Source organism: Fukomys damarensis, unplaced genomic scaffold, assembly GCF_012274545.1.
Source record: "Fukomys damarensis isolate Sample0158 unplaced genomic scaffold, DMR_v1.0_HiC HiC_scaffold_12, whole genome shotgun sequence".
Classification (NCBI taxonomy): domain Eukaryota; kingdom Metazoa; phylum Chordata; class Mammalia; order Rodentia; family Bathyergidae; genus Fukomys; species Fukomys damarensis.
The window spans coordinates 14,047,989-14,064,890 of record NW_022900924.1 but is presented as its reverse complement, the minus strand read 5'-3'; the positions used below and the strand labels follow the sequence as shown (position 1 = coordinate 14,064,890).

The 16,902-nt window shown below is 51.0% G+C and overlaps 1 long non-coding RNA gene across 1 annotated transcript; it reads left to right on the top strand.

Annotated features, from left to right (window-relative positions):
- Nucleotides 1–6: 6 nt before the first annotated feature.
- LOC104848243 lies at nucleotides 7–14,903 on the top strand. Its single transcript, XR_776361.1, has 6 exons — nucleotides 7–313; nucleotides 1,949–2,074; nucleotides 2,293–2,469; nucleotides 6,336–6,437; nucleotides 14,316–14,404; nucleotides 14,617–14,903. It is a non-coding gene; the product is annotated as an uncharacterized LOC104848243 (long non-coding RNA).
- The last annotated feature ends 1,999 nt before the right edge of the window (nucleotides 14,904–16,902 follow it).

Genomic DNA, 16,902 nt, shown 5'->3' with positions numbered 1-16,902 from the left:
GCCAGCAGCCCTGCTCCAGGGTGGCCTGGTGCCCGCCCCTCCGTGCGCGCTGCCCCCATTCAGCGGCCGACACCTGCCATCCCACCGCCGGATTCTCTTCCCAGCTCCTGCTCCTTCTCTTCCCTTAGGCCTTCGTCCCGGTGCCACCTCAGGAGAGGCGCTCCCGGCCGCCTGACTCGCCACCCCAGTCCTCTGCACCCCGGTGCCCAGCTCGCTGCTCCATCACCCTGCTCATTTATCTGTGCGCGCCTGAGTGTCCCGCCGCACGCCGTCTGCTCCCGTGTACCCACACCTGGCCCTGCACCCCGGACAGGTAGGCTTGCCGTGGACAGTGCCCAGTGAATGCATGCGACTGGAGCTCACGTACCCAAACCCTGCCTGTGCCGTCCTGCTAGCACCCAGGCCGGCGAGGGGCGGGACAGTCGCTGGCCTGGGCCCTCTGCGTTCCTGCGGGAGCACCTCGGCGCGCAGTCTGACTTTCTTCTGCTGGGCTGCACGCACCCTTCTCTCTCCCACCCTGTTTCCCCAGAGCCGGCCCTGCTGTTTGTCCCCTCTCCTTAGTGAGGCCCTGCAGCCGGGACGTGGCTTTCGTGTGTCACTCCGGGGTCTCAGTAGCCCCCTCAGCGCCTCCAGACTGAGTCACTCTGGGGGACGCACTGGGCGCCCCCAGGAAGGTCGGGAACCCTACTGTGACTCAACAAGATCTGTTGGAAGGCTTCCCGGAGGAGGGGCCAGGGCCTTGGGGAACTTGCGCAGAGCTTCCCCTCCTCCTTCTCTGCCTCTCCGACCCCCACCATGCTTCACACCAAGTCTTAGGCGCAAGAAACAAGATAAAAGCCATCCTGCGAGAGATCGTGGGGCCCTGAGAGCTGCACGGAGCTCAGGCGCTGGCAATGTACACGCCCCCCCATGCAGCGTGTGTGTGCGTACGTGAGTGTGTGCGTGTGTGTTAGATGCCTATGGCATGGCAGTGGCATCCAGTGATGTGGGAGTCATTTTCCAGGGCCCAGATTCGAGTTCATTGCTTCCCATGTTCCGGGGCGGTTGTTCCAGCCCGTCACGTCCTTGCTGACCACCCAGCCAGGGGACACAGAGCCAGCCCAGTTCACTGAGCCCTCTGTTCTTTGCTGATGGATGGGGGCTGAACCAAAGCTGGCCTGACTGTGTGGTCTTTGGACCACCCCACCTTCCTGTGCTCTGCAAGAATATTTGCCGTTTTCTGTTTCACATTCGGGGAAACAGACACACAGTTGGGAGAAGCCATGGTACACAACCAAGCCACCAACACGAAACCTCGATCTGCCTGACTCCAAAGCCTCTCTGTTCCCTGAGGCCCATATCGGACTCAGTAGGGCTGCCAGGAAAGTAGGGGGGAGACCCTGTGTGCCAGCGGCTGCCCCAGCGACTTTGGTCCCTCCTCCCCGAGCCCAAGTCATTGCACAACTGACGTCGCTTCATGTTTGTTTCTTCATCTGTAAAATGGGCTTAATAATAGCAGGGGTGTTGTGGGCCAGATTAATTACTGTTTGGATGAGTTCTTTGAGATTCCCTGGATGAAAGGTGTGAGGGAAAAGCCAAGGGTTATTAAGGTGGAGGCACTTGTAGAGCTAATTTAGGGTCCCCCCCTTCCCACTGTGCAGCCTCCATAGCGATTGCTGAGTCAGGAAAGAGCTGTGTGGGCAGGCTGTACCCCCGGGCAGGCTGTACCCCGGGGCAGGCTGTACCCCCGGGCAGGCTGTACCCCTGGGCAGGCTGTATCCTGGGGCAGGCTGGCTGTGACCGCCGAATGGGTGGACACCTGGGCTTCTTCTGGGAATCTCACCTCACTGCTCCCTAATGTAAATGCATAGTGAATGAACCAATAATTGATGGAGCATCCTTAATTAAAATCCATCCTTTATTATTCGGAGTTCCTTCGTTTCCCCCTGATGTCCCTTTTCCGTCCCAGGTTCCTGTGAAGGGTATCACCTCGCAAGGCCCCAGGGTTCCTCAGGAGTCTGTGCGCTGTGACCGTTCCTCAGCCCTCTCTTGCTTCTGTGACCTTAACACCTTTGAGGAGCGCTGCTCTGTGACGGTAGGAGGCTCCCTCACTTGGGCTTAGTTGGATGTCTTTCGAGTGGGGCTGGCGAAGGAAGGCCACGGAGGTCAATTGCTGTTCTTATCACCACTTGGCTAAGGATGGGAACCTCTCAGGGTCAATGTTAACTTTGGCCTTAGGTTGCGTTGGTCAGCAGCTGAGCATTTTCCAAATGTATCTTTTTTTTTTAATTGTGAAAAACTTCAAACTTACAGGAAAGAACATGATTTACTTGCTCCGTCAATATCTCTTTTGAGTTCCACGAGGCTTGCTCATCACGATTCTAAATCATCGAGAATCTCAAAGAAAGGAGGAAAGGATAAAACTTAAAAGAAGATAGATCGTCTACACTGAGTTGAGAAAAGTTGCTACAAAGAGAGAACGTCTAGCGGGTGAGTGAATAAATGAATGATGAATGAATGAATGAATGGTGTCTCCAGTCCGCCCACCGGAAAAATGGCAGCTGCACCCCTTGGGCATTCTGGGCCGTGTGAAATATTTCTCCCCATGGTTAGGAGAGCTGACAAGGGCCATTGTACGTCATCCAACATGTACCCCCTCACTTCTGATGTATTCACTTCTTGTGAATGGCCTATGACTGTGGGTTTGGGGGGATGAAAGCTCCCCCTTGTTACTTTCCTTAGGGAGAGGAAATGGGTTGATTGCTTTTGACAGGCATCTTAGCTCTCCCAGATGCTCCTCTCTGGTCAGTCAATCAGTCGAGACAGGGACGTGTGGATTCCTTTCCCACTGTCTGGGGACTTCGGATTTTCCCTGCAGGAATACCTTTCATTGATGAACTCATTTAGTCCATGTTGGTGGAGGGCTCTTGGGTGGCAGACTCTGACATACCCTGGGTTTTTTTAGATGGGGCAAACTGCTCAACCAGCTGATGGCTTCACATACCCTCCAGGGTTAGACAGATTCACCTCACACCTGGATATTCTGCTCATTTTCATCAAACTTGATATTTTCTTGGCCCATGGTTTTATTTTCATGCTCCCATGAGAATCCACTCCAGTACTGGCATCTGCCTGGCCATTTCCTCATCTGAATCGAAGCTTTATTGATAAGGTGATCTTCTGCTAGGTAAGGGTGTGCGAAGTGCTTCGCTGATTCAGGGCCACAGGGAGATTCCCCAGAAACTGGGAAGAGGCTGGGAAGCTTACCGTGGAAGCTGTGAATTTTCAGAGGCTCTGGGAGGACTCGGTTCAGATCCCAGGTCTGGGGATTGACCAGGTCTACCTGCACTTCAATGTCTTCAGCTGCGAAACAGGAACACAACTCGCTGCTTCTGTGTTAGGGCTTAACTCAGTCTAAGCACATGTCTAGCATGACTTGGGCCCTAGGATTGGGCCCCAGCGGCATAAACAAATCCAAACATAAGTCGGAACTAAAACCCTAGTGCACATACTGTATAAAGGTGAAATATTTGTAAACTGCAGAGTCCTACCATAATGGGAAAAAAACCACTCTTTGGAGAATCATGAGGTGGCGGGAAGAAACTTCACCGCAGTCCTGGTTTAATCCCCAGAACTACTCAGGGTATCAAGTAACGCTTATTAAATGGACGGAGAAAGAATGAGTAGAGATGAATTGATGGATGGACAGATGGATGGGCAAGTGGTGGAAGGGTGGGAGGGTAAATTAATAGAAGGAATGATGGGTAGGTGGTGACTATGGGGGTGGATGGGTGGATGGTGAATAAGTAAGTGACTAAGAGTGGAAGTCATGATTCCTCCTACAAATGGACCTTTTCTCTGGTTCCTGGGATCAGAGCTAGGCAGTCATCCCAAATTTGGCTTCTGCCTCACAACTGTTTTGTGGCTTGGAGCCAGCCAACTAACCTCTTAGTTTCTTTGCTCATAAAGGGACGGTAATGACACCTTCTTTGGGGGTTGGTGGTGTAGTGGGTGTTGAGAAAATTAATTATGTGGTTGTAAACGGCTCTGCGCTCTGCAGATGAAAGGAACCGCGCGTCGAGCTGTTATTATCCTGATGACCTTAGGTTTCCTCTCCCTGCCTCTGCCCTTCTCGAGAGTGGCTCCTCTCAGCCTCCCGGGGACTCCCTGTGCCCCAGAAGCCAGTTTCCTTGGGGAGGGCGCCTGCCCTCCGTGGCACTGACTCTCCCCTGGGGTTATTTGGCAGCGGCCTGCAGGTGAGGGCTGTAACCCTAGCGACTTGGCTGACCTACCTCGTTTCCTTCCAGGAGGCCTCATTCCTCAGGAGCCAACAGGCCACAGCCAGACTCTCTTCCCCCCTCTCCTGGCATGAGAGAAGAAGGGATCCCCTAGAGTCGGTGTCCGGGGAGCCTGAGCTTAAAATGGCACAGAGCCCACCGCCGAGTGTCCCGGGAGGGCTGGGCTTCGTTCACTCCATCTTTACCAAACCACAGCCTCCCTTCTTTCGCCTAAGTGGACCCCGGATGTCAGCAGGGGCTACAACCCTCTTCCAGTTTGCCCACCTGACAGAGAAGAAAAGTTACAGACACGGGAGCGGAAATGAGGGGCTAGACCCACATCTGTGCGCCCTCGGACGAATCCTGAGTGTCCGGTTTGCACCCCTGAGGGGGCTTGGAGTGCCGGCCACGGAGCTGAGGGCGGGACTGAACGAGACGGCGCACATTCCAGTGCCCGGCGGTTTGGTGTCTTCCCCTTCTTCTCTTCCCTTCTTAAACACCCAAGACTTCCTGGGACTTTTTACTTCCCAGTGTAGGAAACCCCACCGACCTGGATTCAGAGACAAAGGCGCAGGTCTTACCTCCACTGCGACCCCCACCACCCAGCACTGTTCCAGTCAGATTCCCCTGGTTTCCTTGACTCTGCCCCGTCTCCCATCCTGCCCTTCAGACACGGTGTCTCCGGCAGCCCGTGCCCCTGGCAGGCGGTGGAGACAGCCCGTACGCTCAGGGGTGCACGCACGTCCCCACATAGGGCTGCCGCTGATTGCCTCTGGTGCCCACTGGCCGCCGGGTCCTGCACGGTTGGAGTGGACAACAGCTTTCCAGATACCTCCCTCCCATTTCCCCCCCCCGTCCTCTCCGCCCTCGCTCTCCTCAGCGGTTCTTGTCTCTCCTCGCCCTCTTCTTTCTTTTCTCCTCCCCACTCCAGTCTGCTTTTTCTCCTTTGCCTCCTCCTTCCCCATCTGGTCCTATTCTCTTCCTCCTCGAACTCTCTCTCTCTCCTCCCTGCCCGTCTCCCTGGTGGACGCCTCTGCCCTGAGCCGGCACCAGAGAGGATCCTGCTTCTGTTGCTACTGTGTCTCAAGGTGGGGCAGAAGGGACACTGGGAGAAAAGGCTCAATAGTGTCTCTCTTCCCATGGGCGGTGGCCGTGCTGAGAAGTCTCCCCGGCCACCGCAGGCTCTTGGACCATGTGGCTCTGATTGGAGAGTGACCCCGGTCTGCTCTGATCGTCTTCTGTTCGTCACTGTGCTGTGCCATGAATGCAGCAACAGCAAAGGCTGTTTTCTTTCTCGATAAAGATTGAAAATCACCTTTTGTCTATCGCGGTAGCGCCTTATTCCTCAAGAGGGAAAAGTGATCGTATTATTCCTTTGGGTTTTCTTTGCAGTACCGGGAATTGAACCTAAGCCATTATGCATGGCTACCAGTGACCTCTATCCTTTATTTGGCCTTAGCTGCCAATTTGGCATCGAAGTCTGTGCTTTGCACATATTTACATCTTCAGCAGAGTCTGTGTCATGCCTGGGACCCTATCGGAATTCGATCAACATTTATTTATTTATTTTTGGTACCAGGGATCCAACTCCGGTCCTTGCGCTTGCGAGGCAGGCGGCAGAACCACTGAGCTAAATCCCCGGCCCCTCGATCCACATTTGTTGAACTGAATGGAGTGGAGACAAAATATCTTCCTCACCGGGGCCTCTGAGACTAAATCTTCTTAGCCTCCCACTCCGTCCTAGGTGGATTCGATTGTTTTGCAGCTATAAGTGTGAAGTCCCCTTTGCCCGGGACAGGAGGGTTCCAGCTAACCAGTCCCAGCAGATGACGCTCCTGCTGAAGGTGCCTGAATGCGGGGTGTCCCCACCCCTTCCTTTGGCCTTTCCTAGCCAGAGCAAGTCATTCGCAAGTCCATCCCCAGCCTCCACGTCTACCTCTGCCTCTCTCTAAACCCGCTACCCCTTCTTACCTGGAAGTGCAGAGAGTGACATTTGAGAGATCTTTCCCTTGACGGTGTTCTGTGTGTTGGGGGGACAGCGGCTGAGACTTTCTCTTCCCCTTTCTCGGTTTCTTCCAGACTCTAATCCCCCAGTGGAAAGAGGACCCAGCCATGGCAGGGTTAAGTGCTGCAGGGATTTCCGGACAGGACTGCAGGGACCCTCGAATCCCCGCCCCCTCAGTGAGTTACCGTCTTTTCTTCGTTTCTCACCCTCTCTTTCCCATCGTGTGTGGAAGGCGGGGTCACTTTGGTGCTAGGACGTCAAAACGCATTCCCTCTGCCTCGTCTCTCTAAGGCCGGTCACCCTATCCATCTGGAATTCAATCACCCTTGTTGCTCCCTCTCTGCACATATTCACAATCCCATATGCAATATTCCAAAATCCAAAATTCTCGGCAGATAGAATTTTTTTCATAAATCACTTGCTAGGCATACCTAACCCAAACAGACAAGAGATTATTTATAACCTTTAAAACTTCATCTTTATGTGAGTGTGCCTAGGAGAACTGTGGATGTGTCTAATCAGGGCGCAGTCCCAGGGGGTGTGGGCACCGCGTTTCTTTTCCAAGGTTCTGCATTCTGAGACATATCTGGTCCTGGGGGTGGAGGGGGTTGAATTAGGGGTTGTGATCCCTGTCTTTTTATGGTTACCTCCTATTTATGACAAGCATTTCAAAGTGCATAAGGTGAGTCAGTTTACACATGCACACACACTCGTGCACACACAAAACCTAAGTGAATTATAGGGAGCCAGGTGTTCAGGTCTGACTTCAACTGGAGAGTGGCACAGAAATGACCAAACCTTGGGAGAATGTCCTGAAAGGTGTCTTCCGCCCCTCAGTAATCCATCAGCTCTTTCTTCTTGCTCTCTCTCACTTCTTTATGGTTTCCAAGCTTCCTCCTCAGTGCACGCAGATGCACAGTGTCTTTGGGCGAGATGGTTAGGAAGTGAACGGTCTGTCTTATTCATAGCATGAAAGACAGCTCTGAGAGCTCATTCCACATTCCTGATACTCAAAGAAGCCAACTTCAAGGGCACAGAGGACCTGCACAGGAAGAAGTTTCCTGGAGAGCCAGGGTGGGGCAGGAATCTCCGCGTCCTGGGTCCTGGGAGGCTGAGGGGTAAAGGTCAGGGCCCGAGGCAGTCACCAGAGCGCTGTGCCCTGGAAGGGAAGGGGCTGGGCCCACCCTCTCAAAGGGCGATATCCCTCACCCTAAGTAGTTCTTAAAACACCAAACAACATTAGCTCCCACAAATGAGGGAGGCTTAAACCTAAACCCGATTACAGCCAAGAGTGGCTAGGCGGCCAAGGTGCTATAAAGAAATGATGTTATTATGTCCAAGGGATGCCATTAAAACTCTGTTTACAAACCAAATGTGCCAGAGAATGGGTCAGGGAAAGAATTATTAGCAACAAAGCTATTTGATCTCTTTTATGATCCAGTGAGTCATATCGCTCCATGCTCTGGAAGGTGAATAATGAAAACCTCAAGCCTGCTGATTTATAAACAGGCCCAGAATTCGGCGTACTTTAACCTCAGATGCCCTTTTAAGTGTGACTTGTCCTAAATCAAATGGGACATCAGATGCCACTGGGTTGCTTCCTCCTCCCGAGAGGTAATTGAAGAGGTGATTGGCGTACAGGGTGCATAAAATCCCCCATCAAGATGACGGATAGCCAGGGGGAAGGGTCGGCAGCCCCGGCTGGACCGGCTTTGTTGGGACCGGCTTTGTTCCTGCCTGCCTCACCTCTGCAGGGCTGGAGGCCCCAAGGCCGCCTTTGTCCAAGTTCCCGGTTTGCAGGAGACCACGGAATGGGTGGCTCTGAGTGGACTCCAGCACTCTCCTGACAGCCCTTGCTGTGCTCCCTTTCCCTCTCCTGGAAGAGGTTCCACAGGAGGGAGCAACCTGGCTTTACGTCTCCAGTACTGTGTGCAAGCTGGGGACAGTGGCTTGAGGTCTCCGGGCCTCAGTTTCCCCATCTGTCACCTCATGATGGTGCTGTGTCAAGGTGTTTCATAGGAGCCAAGTCCTGGCTCATTCAGACCCTCGCAGTGGTCAGGCTGACCTCGAGGCGGACACTCTCAGGGTGTTCTTTATCCATTTGACCCTCGCGGTCACTCTCTGTGGTTGTGTTGAGACCAGAACCCCACGGGAGTGGAATCTCACATTGAAACTCTTGAAGACAGAAGTAGGCAAGGACTTTCTAAATGGAGCCCCACAGAGGAGGTCTCAAGGGCCATCCTTGAAGACATGGGAAAGGAAGATGGGGTGCTAGGGGTCCCCAAGTACTTTCCTCTCCTCATAATGCCAGCATCCCTTGTGGCCATCGGGGTGCAGCCCTGTGGGACCTCAGGAAGGGTGTACCCCAAGCTGCCCTATGTGCCAAGTCTGGGTGACTGTGGCCGGAGCACCTCAGAGTCTCCACCCTGCCATTCCCAGCTGTCTCGTGTGCCCGACAACGTCCCTCTGGCAAAGATGCACTGGCTTTTGCGGTTGAGCCACTGGGGTGGCCAGCGCGGGGACAGTAGAGCAGCCTCAGGCTGGCTCCGTGGGAACGAATTGGCATCTTCCCAAAGGCGCCTGGCTGGGAAAAGGGGATCGGGTTATACATGCCTGGTTCTACTCCAGGGTCCACGCTGAAGCTGCCGATGACACGTCATAGCCCTCCACGGAAGGTGTCTGACCCAGTCCACTTCCTACGGCTATAACAATGTACCTAGGCGGGGCTCCTTTACGAAGAAAACTTAATATAGATTGCCGCTCTGAAGGCCAGGAAGTCCAAGGGCTGACGTGGTACCCGGTGAGGCCCTTCCTGGTGCATCCTGGCATGGAAGAGGGCACCACACAGAAAGACATGGGGAAAACCAGGTGGCTGGGGTCTCTTCCTGTCCTCCTGAAGCTACCGATGCTGTGATGGGATCTCACCGAATCCCACTAGCTCCCCTACAGTGGACCTCGTCTCCAAACAGCATGCTCATCTGAGTCAGGGGATCAAGCTCCCGACCCATGAACTTTTGGGGGGACTCACTTAAACCTCAGCCACATTACTACCCCATTTTACAAACTATGCATCTGAGGTTCCGAGGGGTGGTTGCCTTTGTCCCATGGTGAATTAGCCATTGAGAAAGGACAGAAAGTTGGCTCTCGGTGGCTCTGAAGTGAGAAGCGACGGCAGCACTCTGGATTCCCCTTGCCGGCTGAAGGAGCCCCGAAGTTGCCCGCATAGCCCCAAGGACCCCATATCCCCACCGGGAGGCCCAGGCTGCAGGGCTGGTCGAAGGCCCTGTGGTGCTGGCTCCCTGAGGCCGCCCTCTGGGCTGGGCCTGGGTTCTCCCTCCTGAGAGAGCGTCTCCGGGGTCAGACCCCCAGCCCGCCCCAGCAGTTCTGTTTCTCCCATCTCCGTCTGTCACCAGGCACACCCTTTGTGCTGTTGGGGTCCAACAAAGCTCATGCACCTTTGAATCAGAGCTGGCAGAAAAGGCTGTAATGATGTGTCTCACTGTGGATTCTTGGAGGCCTTGCAGCAGACACCGTCTCTCGCCACCCCAGATGCCTCCCAGGCTTGACGGCCTGGCGTGGAGGCTTCACAGATCCCCCTGGCCTCTCAGGCACGCTGGTAGGAGGAGAGAGCAGAGCTAAGGAACCACACTGCTCTCCCGGCCCAGCATGCTGTGGTTTTCGGCTCGCTCTGCCTGGCTGTGCCCAGCCCCGCTGGCCAGGCCGTTTGTTACCATCCTTTCAGCTCGCATCTGAGCTAGCCTGTTACCCTGCACAGCCGCCCGCCCAGCCATTTTCATGCAAAGCCAGCAAAAACAGACCACCTGGAGGGGCTGGAAAACACACAGACTCTGGGGCTTCTTGTTTCTTACAGAAATAATAAATGATAATAGCACTGTGGATGGCTGAGGCCTGGCCATGGCCAGAAACCAAAAATCAAAAAGAGTCTTCTAAGCCCTGCATGGAGGGGAAGCCAGTGCTTGTGTTAGGTGGCCATGGGAGGGAGTCTTTTTTCCCAAGGCCTCTTCCCTTTTCTTTTTCAATTTTTCAGTGCACATTTGCAGTACATGCTTTTTATATTCATCTTAGGGAATAGGTGCATGTGCTTAACGTATCTTAATTCTTTTTATTTCCCTTCTTTCCCATCTCTGGATTACTTTTTTATCTACAAAAGATCCATCTCCCTGTTTCTGATTGTCTAGCTTTTTTTAAAAAAATTATTTATGCCTTGGGCTTCTCATGTATGAGAAATTATGCAATACTCAAGCTTGTGGGTCTGATTTATTGAATTTATTTAAAGACACCAGATAGTGAAACAGAAACATTTAATTTGCCGGATGATGAAATAAGTCAAACTCTTGAAGACCCAGGTGTAGGCAAGGACTTTCTAAACAGGGCCCCTGTTGAACAAGAAAAGAGCAACATCAACAAATGGGATGGCTGCATATTAAAAAACCTCCACACAGCAAAGGAAACAGTCAGAGCAAAGAGGCAGCCCAGGGAATGGGAAATTTTCTTCCCTCCAAGTCTGTTTTTTGTGAGACAGAAATGCTGGCTCAGAAAGGACTCGGAGGGCCTGCGTTTGGATGCCGTTAGATTCCTCAGGAGCCGGAGGGAGGCTCACAAGAGCAGAAGTGGATGCTCCCATGGCCCAGCTGTCAGCAGGGCCGCTTCCTTGAGGCACTGAGTAGACCCTTCCTTGTGTCTTCCTGCGTCCAGGGGAAGCTGGCCACGCTGGCGTCCTTGGCCAAGAGATGCAGCCCTCGGGCCCCTCCTTCATCTTCATGGTGACCTCTCCAGTGTCAGCCTCTGTGTGTCCCCAGCCTCCCTTCCTATCAGTCACTCTGCATCACACCCTCCTCCAGCGTGGCCTCACTGCGGACGTGTCTGCGTGGACCCTCCTACCAGAGAAGGCAACACTCACAGGCACTGGGCATGACTACTTCACTGTATCTTTCTGGGGCCCACGACAGGACCTACCTGCATCAGGCTTTCCTGAGTGCTTTGCCACTCCACCGTGCTTGGAGATTTTGACTCGAAATTGGAGAATCGCAAATGTCAAGGCCTGGCCCTGAGTGGAGCAGATTTTCTGGAAACAGGAGCAGGGGCGGATAGCCACACATTCAGCTGGACACAGTGGGGAGGACCGGGAGGCTGCCAGAACCCCGAGGACCTCGGATGGCCCTGCTCTCGCACTCCTCTGTCCCTGGCTCCCAGGGTGACACTGTAGGAAATGCGGGAGGTCCAGGGTGAGCTCAGGACACTTTCAGAGAGAACTGAATCTCACTGTCCCCTCCCCACACGCTGGCCATACAGTAGATCCTAAAGCCTGGGAATGTTTGTCTTGTTCACTGATACATTACCAGTGCTTAGCACTGGGGATTAGGGCTGGAATACACAGTAGACACTCAATAAATGTTTGCTGATTGAATAAATAAAATCTCTGACAAAGCCCGTGACAGATATAAGCAGAGGAAACCTCAAGGAAGAATCTGGCTGCACCGAAATACACTTTGGGAATGCTGAGGATCCTTTGTTTTTGTATGCATTTGGTCAAGAAATAGCCATCTTGGGACTTGGGATGTACCCAGTGCTTTAGTGCCCTTGTAGCCATTGCTACTGTCCTCGTGTTCCAGTGGAGGCTGAGACAGAGGGGCTGAATCCTTACTCGAAAGGACTTAGAAAATATGCTGAGACTCAAAGCCTGGCCACATCTTCCCAGCGAGGCTGGCTCTTTCTCCCATTCCAGACTCTAGTTCGCCTCTTCTTTCCCAGTCCTATGTATAATCACCCATTCCTTCAAGTGAGTGTAGAAACCTCACCCTCTCTATACTGAGAGCTGTGGATTTTCAGATGCCTAAATCTGTTGGTGGCTTATGTTTGGCACTTATAGCAGAGGACCTTCAATGATCCTCTGGATATCTGTGCCTTAGGAGGGTCCCCTTCCTCACCGAAGAGCCTGGACCTGCGAAACCAATAAGCGTTGCAGAAATAAAGCTGTATAACATCCGGGGCCAGGTCATAAAACACTGCCCCTTCTGCCTCTTTCTCTCTGCCATTTAGACCAGGACCCTGGCCAGCTGCCAAGCGGTAGCAACTCTGATGCAGCCCCATGTTGCAGTCCACATGGGGGAAACTGAGGTTTCCACTTGCCCACAACCGTGTGGATCCTCACAGCTCCATCTCCAGCCCTTTTTACTGTTTATTCTGAGACAGGGTCTCACTAAATAGCCTGGGTTGGCCTCAAACTTTCAATCTTCCTGTCTCAACCTCCCAAGCAACTGGGACTATACTTGAGCACCATCGCGCCTGGCAACGCTGACATTGTTTAACGTGCAGGGGCACGAATGGTCAGGATAGGCACCAGGCATGACTAACTGGCCCCATATCGGCCCTAGGGTGCGGCCGCGATAAGCGCTCTGGAATTGCTAGCTATCGCGGTGAGCATTGCCACCAGTGCAAAGGCTAATAGCTTCCATACCTGTTTCAAGGAGCCCTCAGCCTAGTGGCAAAAGAGAAAAGGGAGCAAACATTTACACTGCAGTGTGAAGAAGCACATATAAAGGTGCAAAACAGGAGGCCAATTCTGCCACAGGAGGAAAAAGCCCATATAATTATGAAGGGCAGAGTTCTGAAGTCTCTGGCAGTCTCAGCCTCAATTCCAGCTCTCAGCCACTCTTTGGAGAGTCGAGGTGGGTTTCTACCCAGCGGGGAGACTTCGAAATCAGTTCTGAATGAAACTACAACCAAAAGACACACGTCACTTCCATTGGGACTTTGACATTGTGTTCCGAGACTCAGTTTCCTCCTGTGTGAAAAGGGAACCAATAGAGTTCTCGCCTCATGGCGAGCTTCTAAGGGAGGCAGTAAGCGTTCCTACGCTGGACACCAGTGAGTGTGGTGTGGGTTACTTTGGTTACGGCTTTATTATTTGAGATGCTGAGTTGTACCCCTGCTTCCTGGGAGATCATGTTCTCATGGAAAGCAGAGGAATCTTGGTTTTGCTTCCCACACATCCCATACATGGGGTCCTCTCGGACATCAAAGAACAGCTCTCCAGGAAGCTGAGCTTGCTGGGAGTTCAGCAGGGGAAGATGGGAGCTGGCTTCAAGGGCTGTGAGCAGCTGTTTGATATCACACCCGGGTGGCCTAGACTTTGGGGACGAGCCTGTTTACTACTTGGAGATAACATCTCGAGTGGACTGTGGGGACGGCTGGGCAGGACAGCGCGGGTCAGTCTTCACCTTTGTAGTTGTTTAAATATTGATCATAATGCATCTGAGGCTGACTTGGGCGAACGATGTGTTTGAAGATAGCTCATCCATTCCCTTGGAAATTTCCGTGAGCGAATCGTAAATCTCCTACCCAAAACAAGTGAATCTCAGCCATCATTTTTATGTTTAAGAAAGTGTTCAGCAGCTCTTTGCTAATCCCCCTCCTTGCTGAAAAGCCTTTTGAAGATACCAGAGGGTGCTCCATCTTCATGAAAATGGCCAGCGAATATTAATTGGAGATTGAACTTTCTAACCAGTAAGAAAAGGAGCAAGATACTAATCAGAGTTTAGGAAGCAGTGTTTTCATGGACAGAAGTGTTTTAGAAGCAACTGGCTAAAACATGCAATGGCTTTCTTAACTGTACAAATTTCCCAGAGTCCATTGCATTTTCATGGGCATTGTGATTTTTTTCTGAGTTTGTACATTTCCGTAAAACGTTTTTGGACCACAGAATCTTTAATTTGAGGAGCATAGTGTGAGATGAGGAGCACACTTTGTAGGAAATCTAGGAGGTAAAGCAATTGGATCTATGCGCCAAGCACACGGCAAGTACTTGCTGCCATTATTAAGGAGGTGGCTGAACCTCAGAGTCACCTCCAAGTCTAAAACATCTATGATTCTAGTTGCAATGCCATCATAAAAGAAATAACAAGGCTTGTTGGCCTGGGAGAGATCCGAAGGAAAATCCCATATCCAACAATAGTTTCCTTGGCAATTTAAAGTCGGTTTCTAGCAAGTAGCAAAATTGATCTCCAGTGAGCTTTCTTTCTGCTTTGTCATAGGCCATCCAAGCAATGGGAGCCTCAGAGGCAAGCCAAATAATATCCAAGGAAACCCGGGCTCAGGTTTCAGCATCTGGAGGAAACGTGAGGTCTGGAAAAGGTGGTGGGACCCTGGCAGAACGTGGGCTGGACCTGGTCCTACCGTACTTATCTGGGAAGTGCCTCGCTGCTCTGGGGACCTGGCTTCTTAACTGCCAAACAGGGAGAGATGGATGAATCACTTCGCCACTTGACGTGTGGTCCGCAGGTCAGCAAGGCTGACATCACCTGCGTTATTATTTTTCTTACTTCCTCTTTCCAGATTTTGTTTGGTGACTTGATAAAGTGGACGCAGGCTTAGCCAGAGGTGGATATGTTGGAAGCCCAAGTCAAAGGCTGTTCCTGTTCAGGAGGGAGCAGATGCCAGACCTGATTTTTATTTCTAGACCAAACTCTTTGTGACAAAGCCTCATGAGCTTGGAAGAGCAATTTTCCTTCTTCAAACTCTGAGTGCCTATCACCTCCATGTCCCTCTCCCTCTCCCTCCCTCCTCCCCCACTTCCCACCACCAGTCTTTTCTTTTCCATAATAAAACAGCAATGTAATCAGACCGTGGAATGTATTTCAGCATGACAAATAAACTAAAGCAGCTTGGTTTATTAGCTGTTTCCATGGGAGAGATCTTTTCGGACCAAACAGATATTTACAAACATTACAAGCTCTGAATTGCTCCAGCAGTGACACGGCTGCCTAGAGATACATAGCTGTGCTTTTCTCCACACCCCCTTCATCTGTGCTGCTCTCAGCCCGGTCATCATCTTATAACCAGCAGCCCCCACCCCTCCACAAATTCTTCACTGACCCTGGGAGGTCAGGGCCAGAGATTCACTACCCTTGGGAACCAGAGAAGAAATAGGGTTGTGGAAGATGAATGCTTTGATATATTCAGTGATTTAGCAAGTGGAGCTCCTTTGAGAGCAGATATAAACATCTCAGAAAGAGTGTGGGTGTTTTCAACCTTACAGCTCATTAGGGTGATCAGAGGACTAATGGAGTTCAGGGTATTTATGTTGGCATTTTCCCACCCTGGGTGGTCATCCACTCAGCAAGCAAGCACTGAATCTCTGGCACATACAAGACAGTGCACTTGGTATTGGAGATGCCACCCTGTATCTATCAGGTCTAGACAGAAAACAGACATCATTAAAGGTCTTTCAAGCAGAGATGATTCAACCTAGGGGATTGAGTTCACAGGTTACGGAAGTACTCAGGGAACAAACAGCAGAAAGTGAGGCTCGTCAGAAATTACCAATGGCAGGAAGTCAGTACTAGGGAAAGGAATAAAAAGAGGAGTTGATATTGTCGGAACCCAGGTGCCAGGGTCTTTAAGTGTAGCCAATGTTGTACAGTACTATATTTCCCTGAAAGAAGACCTAACCAGAAAACAGGACATGGTTTTGCAGGATGTTCATACTATAAGCCCTACCTCCCAAATAAGCCTTAGTTAACATCATCAGCTAGATGGACACACTTAGTACTTTCCTTGCAACATACCAGATATATTGAATTATAAAATGACAATATTAATATATAATTAAATATAGATAAATAATGTATTGACATTAATCCTTAAAATGAAAGAAAATATAAATTATAATTAAGCATTTGTAAACACCCAACCAGGTATCTTTGAATGACAGGTAAACACCTATGTAAATGGATGAACTGGAGACTAGTGGCTGATTGACTGGAATACGGAATTTGAAACTCATTGGCCACTGACCAATCAGAGTACAGAATTTGAGACTAATGGCCGATTGACCAATCAGAGTACAAACACAATGTATGAATAACTTGTGCACATGATAACGAATGAGGGTAATTATGTCTAACATGAGTCTTCATAATTCAATACATTGTGTGTTGTAATGGACGTTCTCAATTCACGTGTGTAAAATAAATATTCTCTGAATTTTGGTGCCTATGATTTTTTTGTTGTTTTTGTGTGGACCATCATTCTTAACTGTCATCATTTTTGTTGCCACTCCTGTCCCATAAGTCTTCAATTAACACTCGATTTAATGGAAACTTTGTGAGGCCTGGCCTGCAAGAGGTCACGACTTGGGTGAAAAATTCATGGGACAAAATCACTGACAGCTGTGTTGCCAACGCACTGTGAGCAGGCTGCATGGACAAGAAGGTGCTCATTTAAGGAGATCTCTGCCGCTGGACAGGAGAGATTGGGGCCAATGTTTGTACAGGAAGTGGAGTCACAGGAAATTCAGGCTTATAGTATTTGGGGCTTACAGTATTATGACAATGTTCCAAAAGAAGATGACATGACTGTATTTGAATACATGTAGATTGTTTTACATGAAAAAATGAAATATTTCCCGAAAATAAATTCCATAGCATATTTTGGAGCAAAAATGAATATAAAGTCTAGTCTTTTTGGGGGAAATGCAGCACCTGTTGTTATTGCCAAAGCACGATGAATGGGTGGAGGGAGAGAAAAGTCTGGTGTTTTCTTCATTCCTGTCCCAAGTCTTCCACTGCTGCCTGCCATTGGCTGACCCAACCAGAAAGCCAGAAGGCAAAGTAGTTCGGG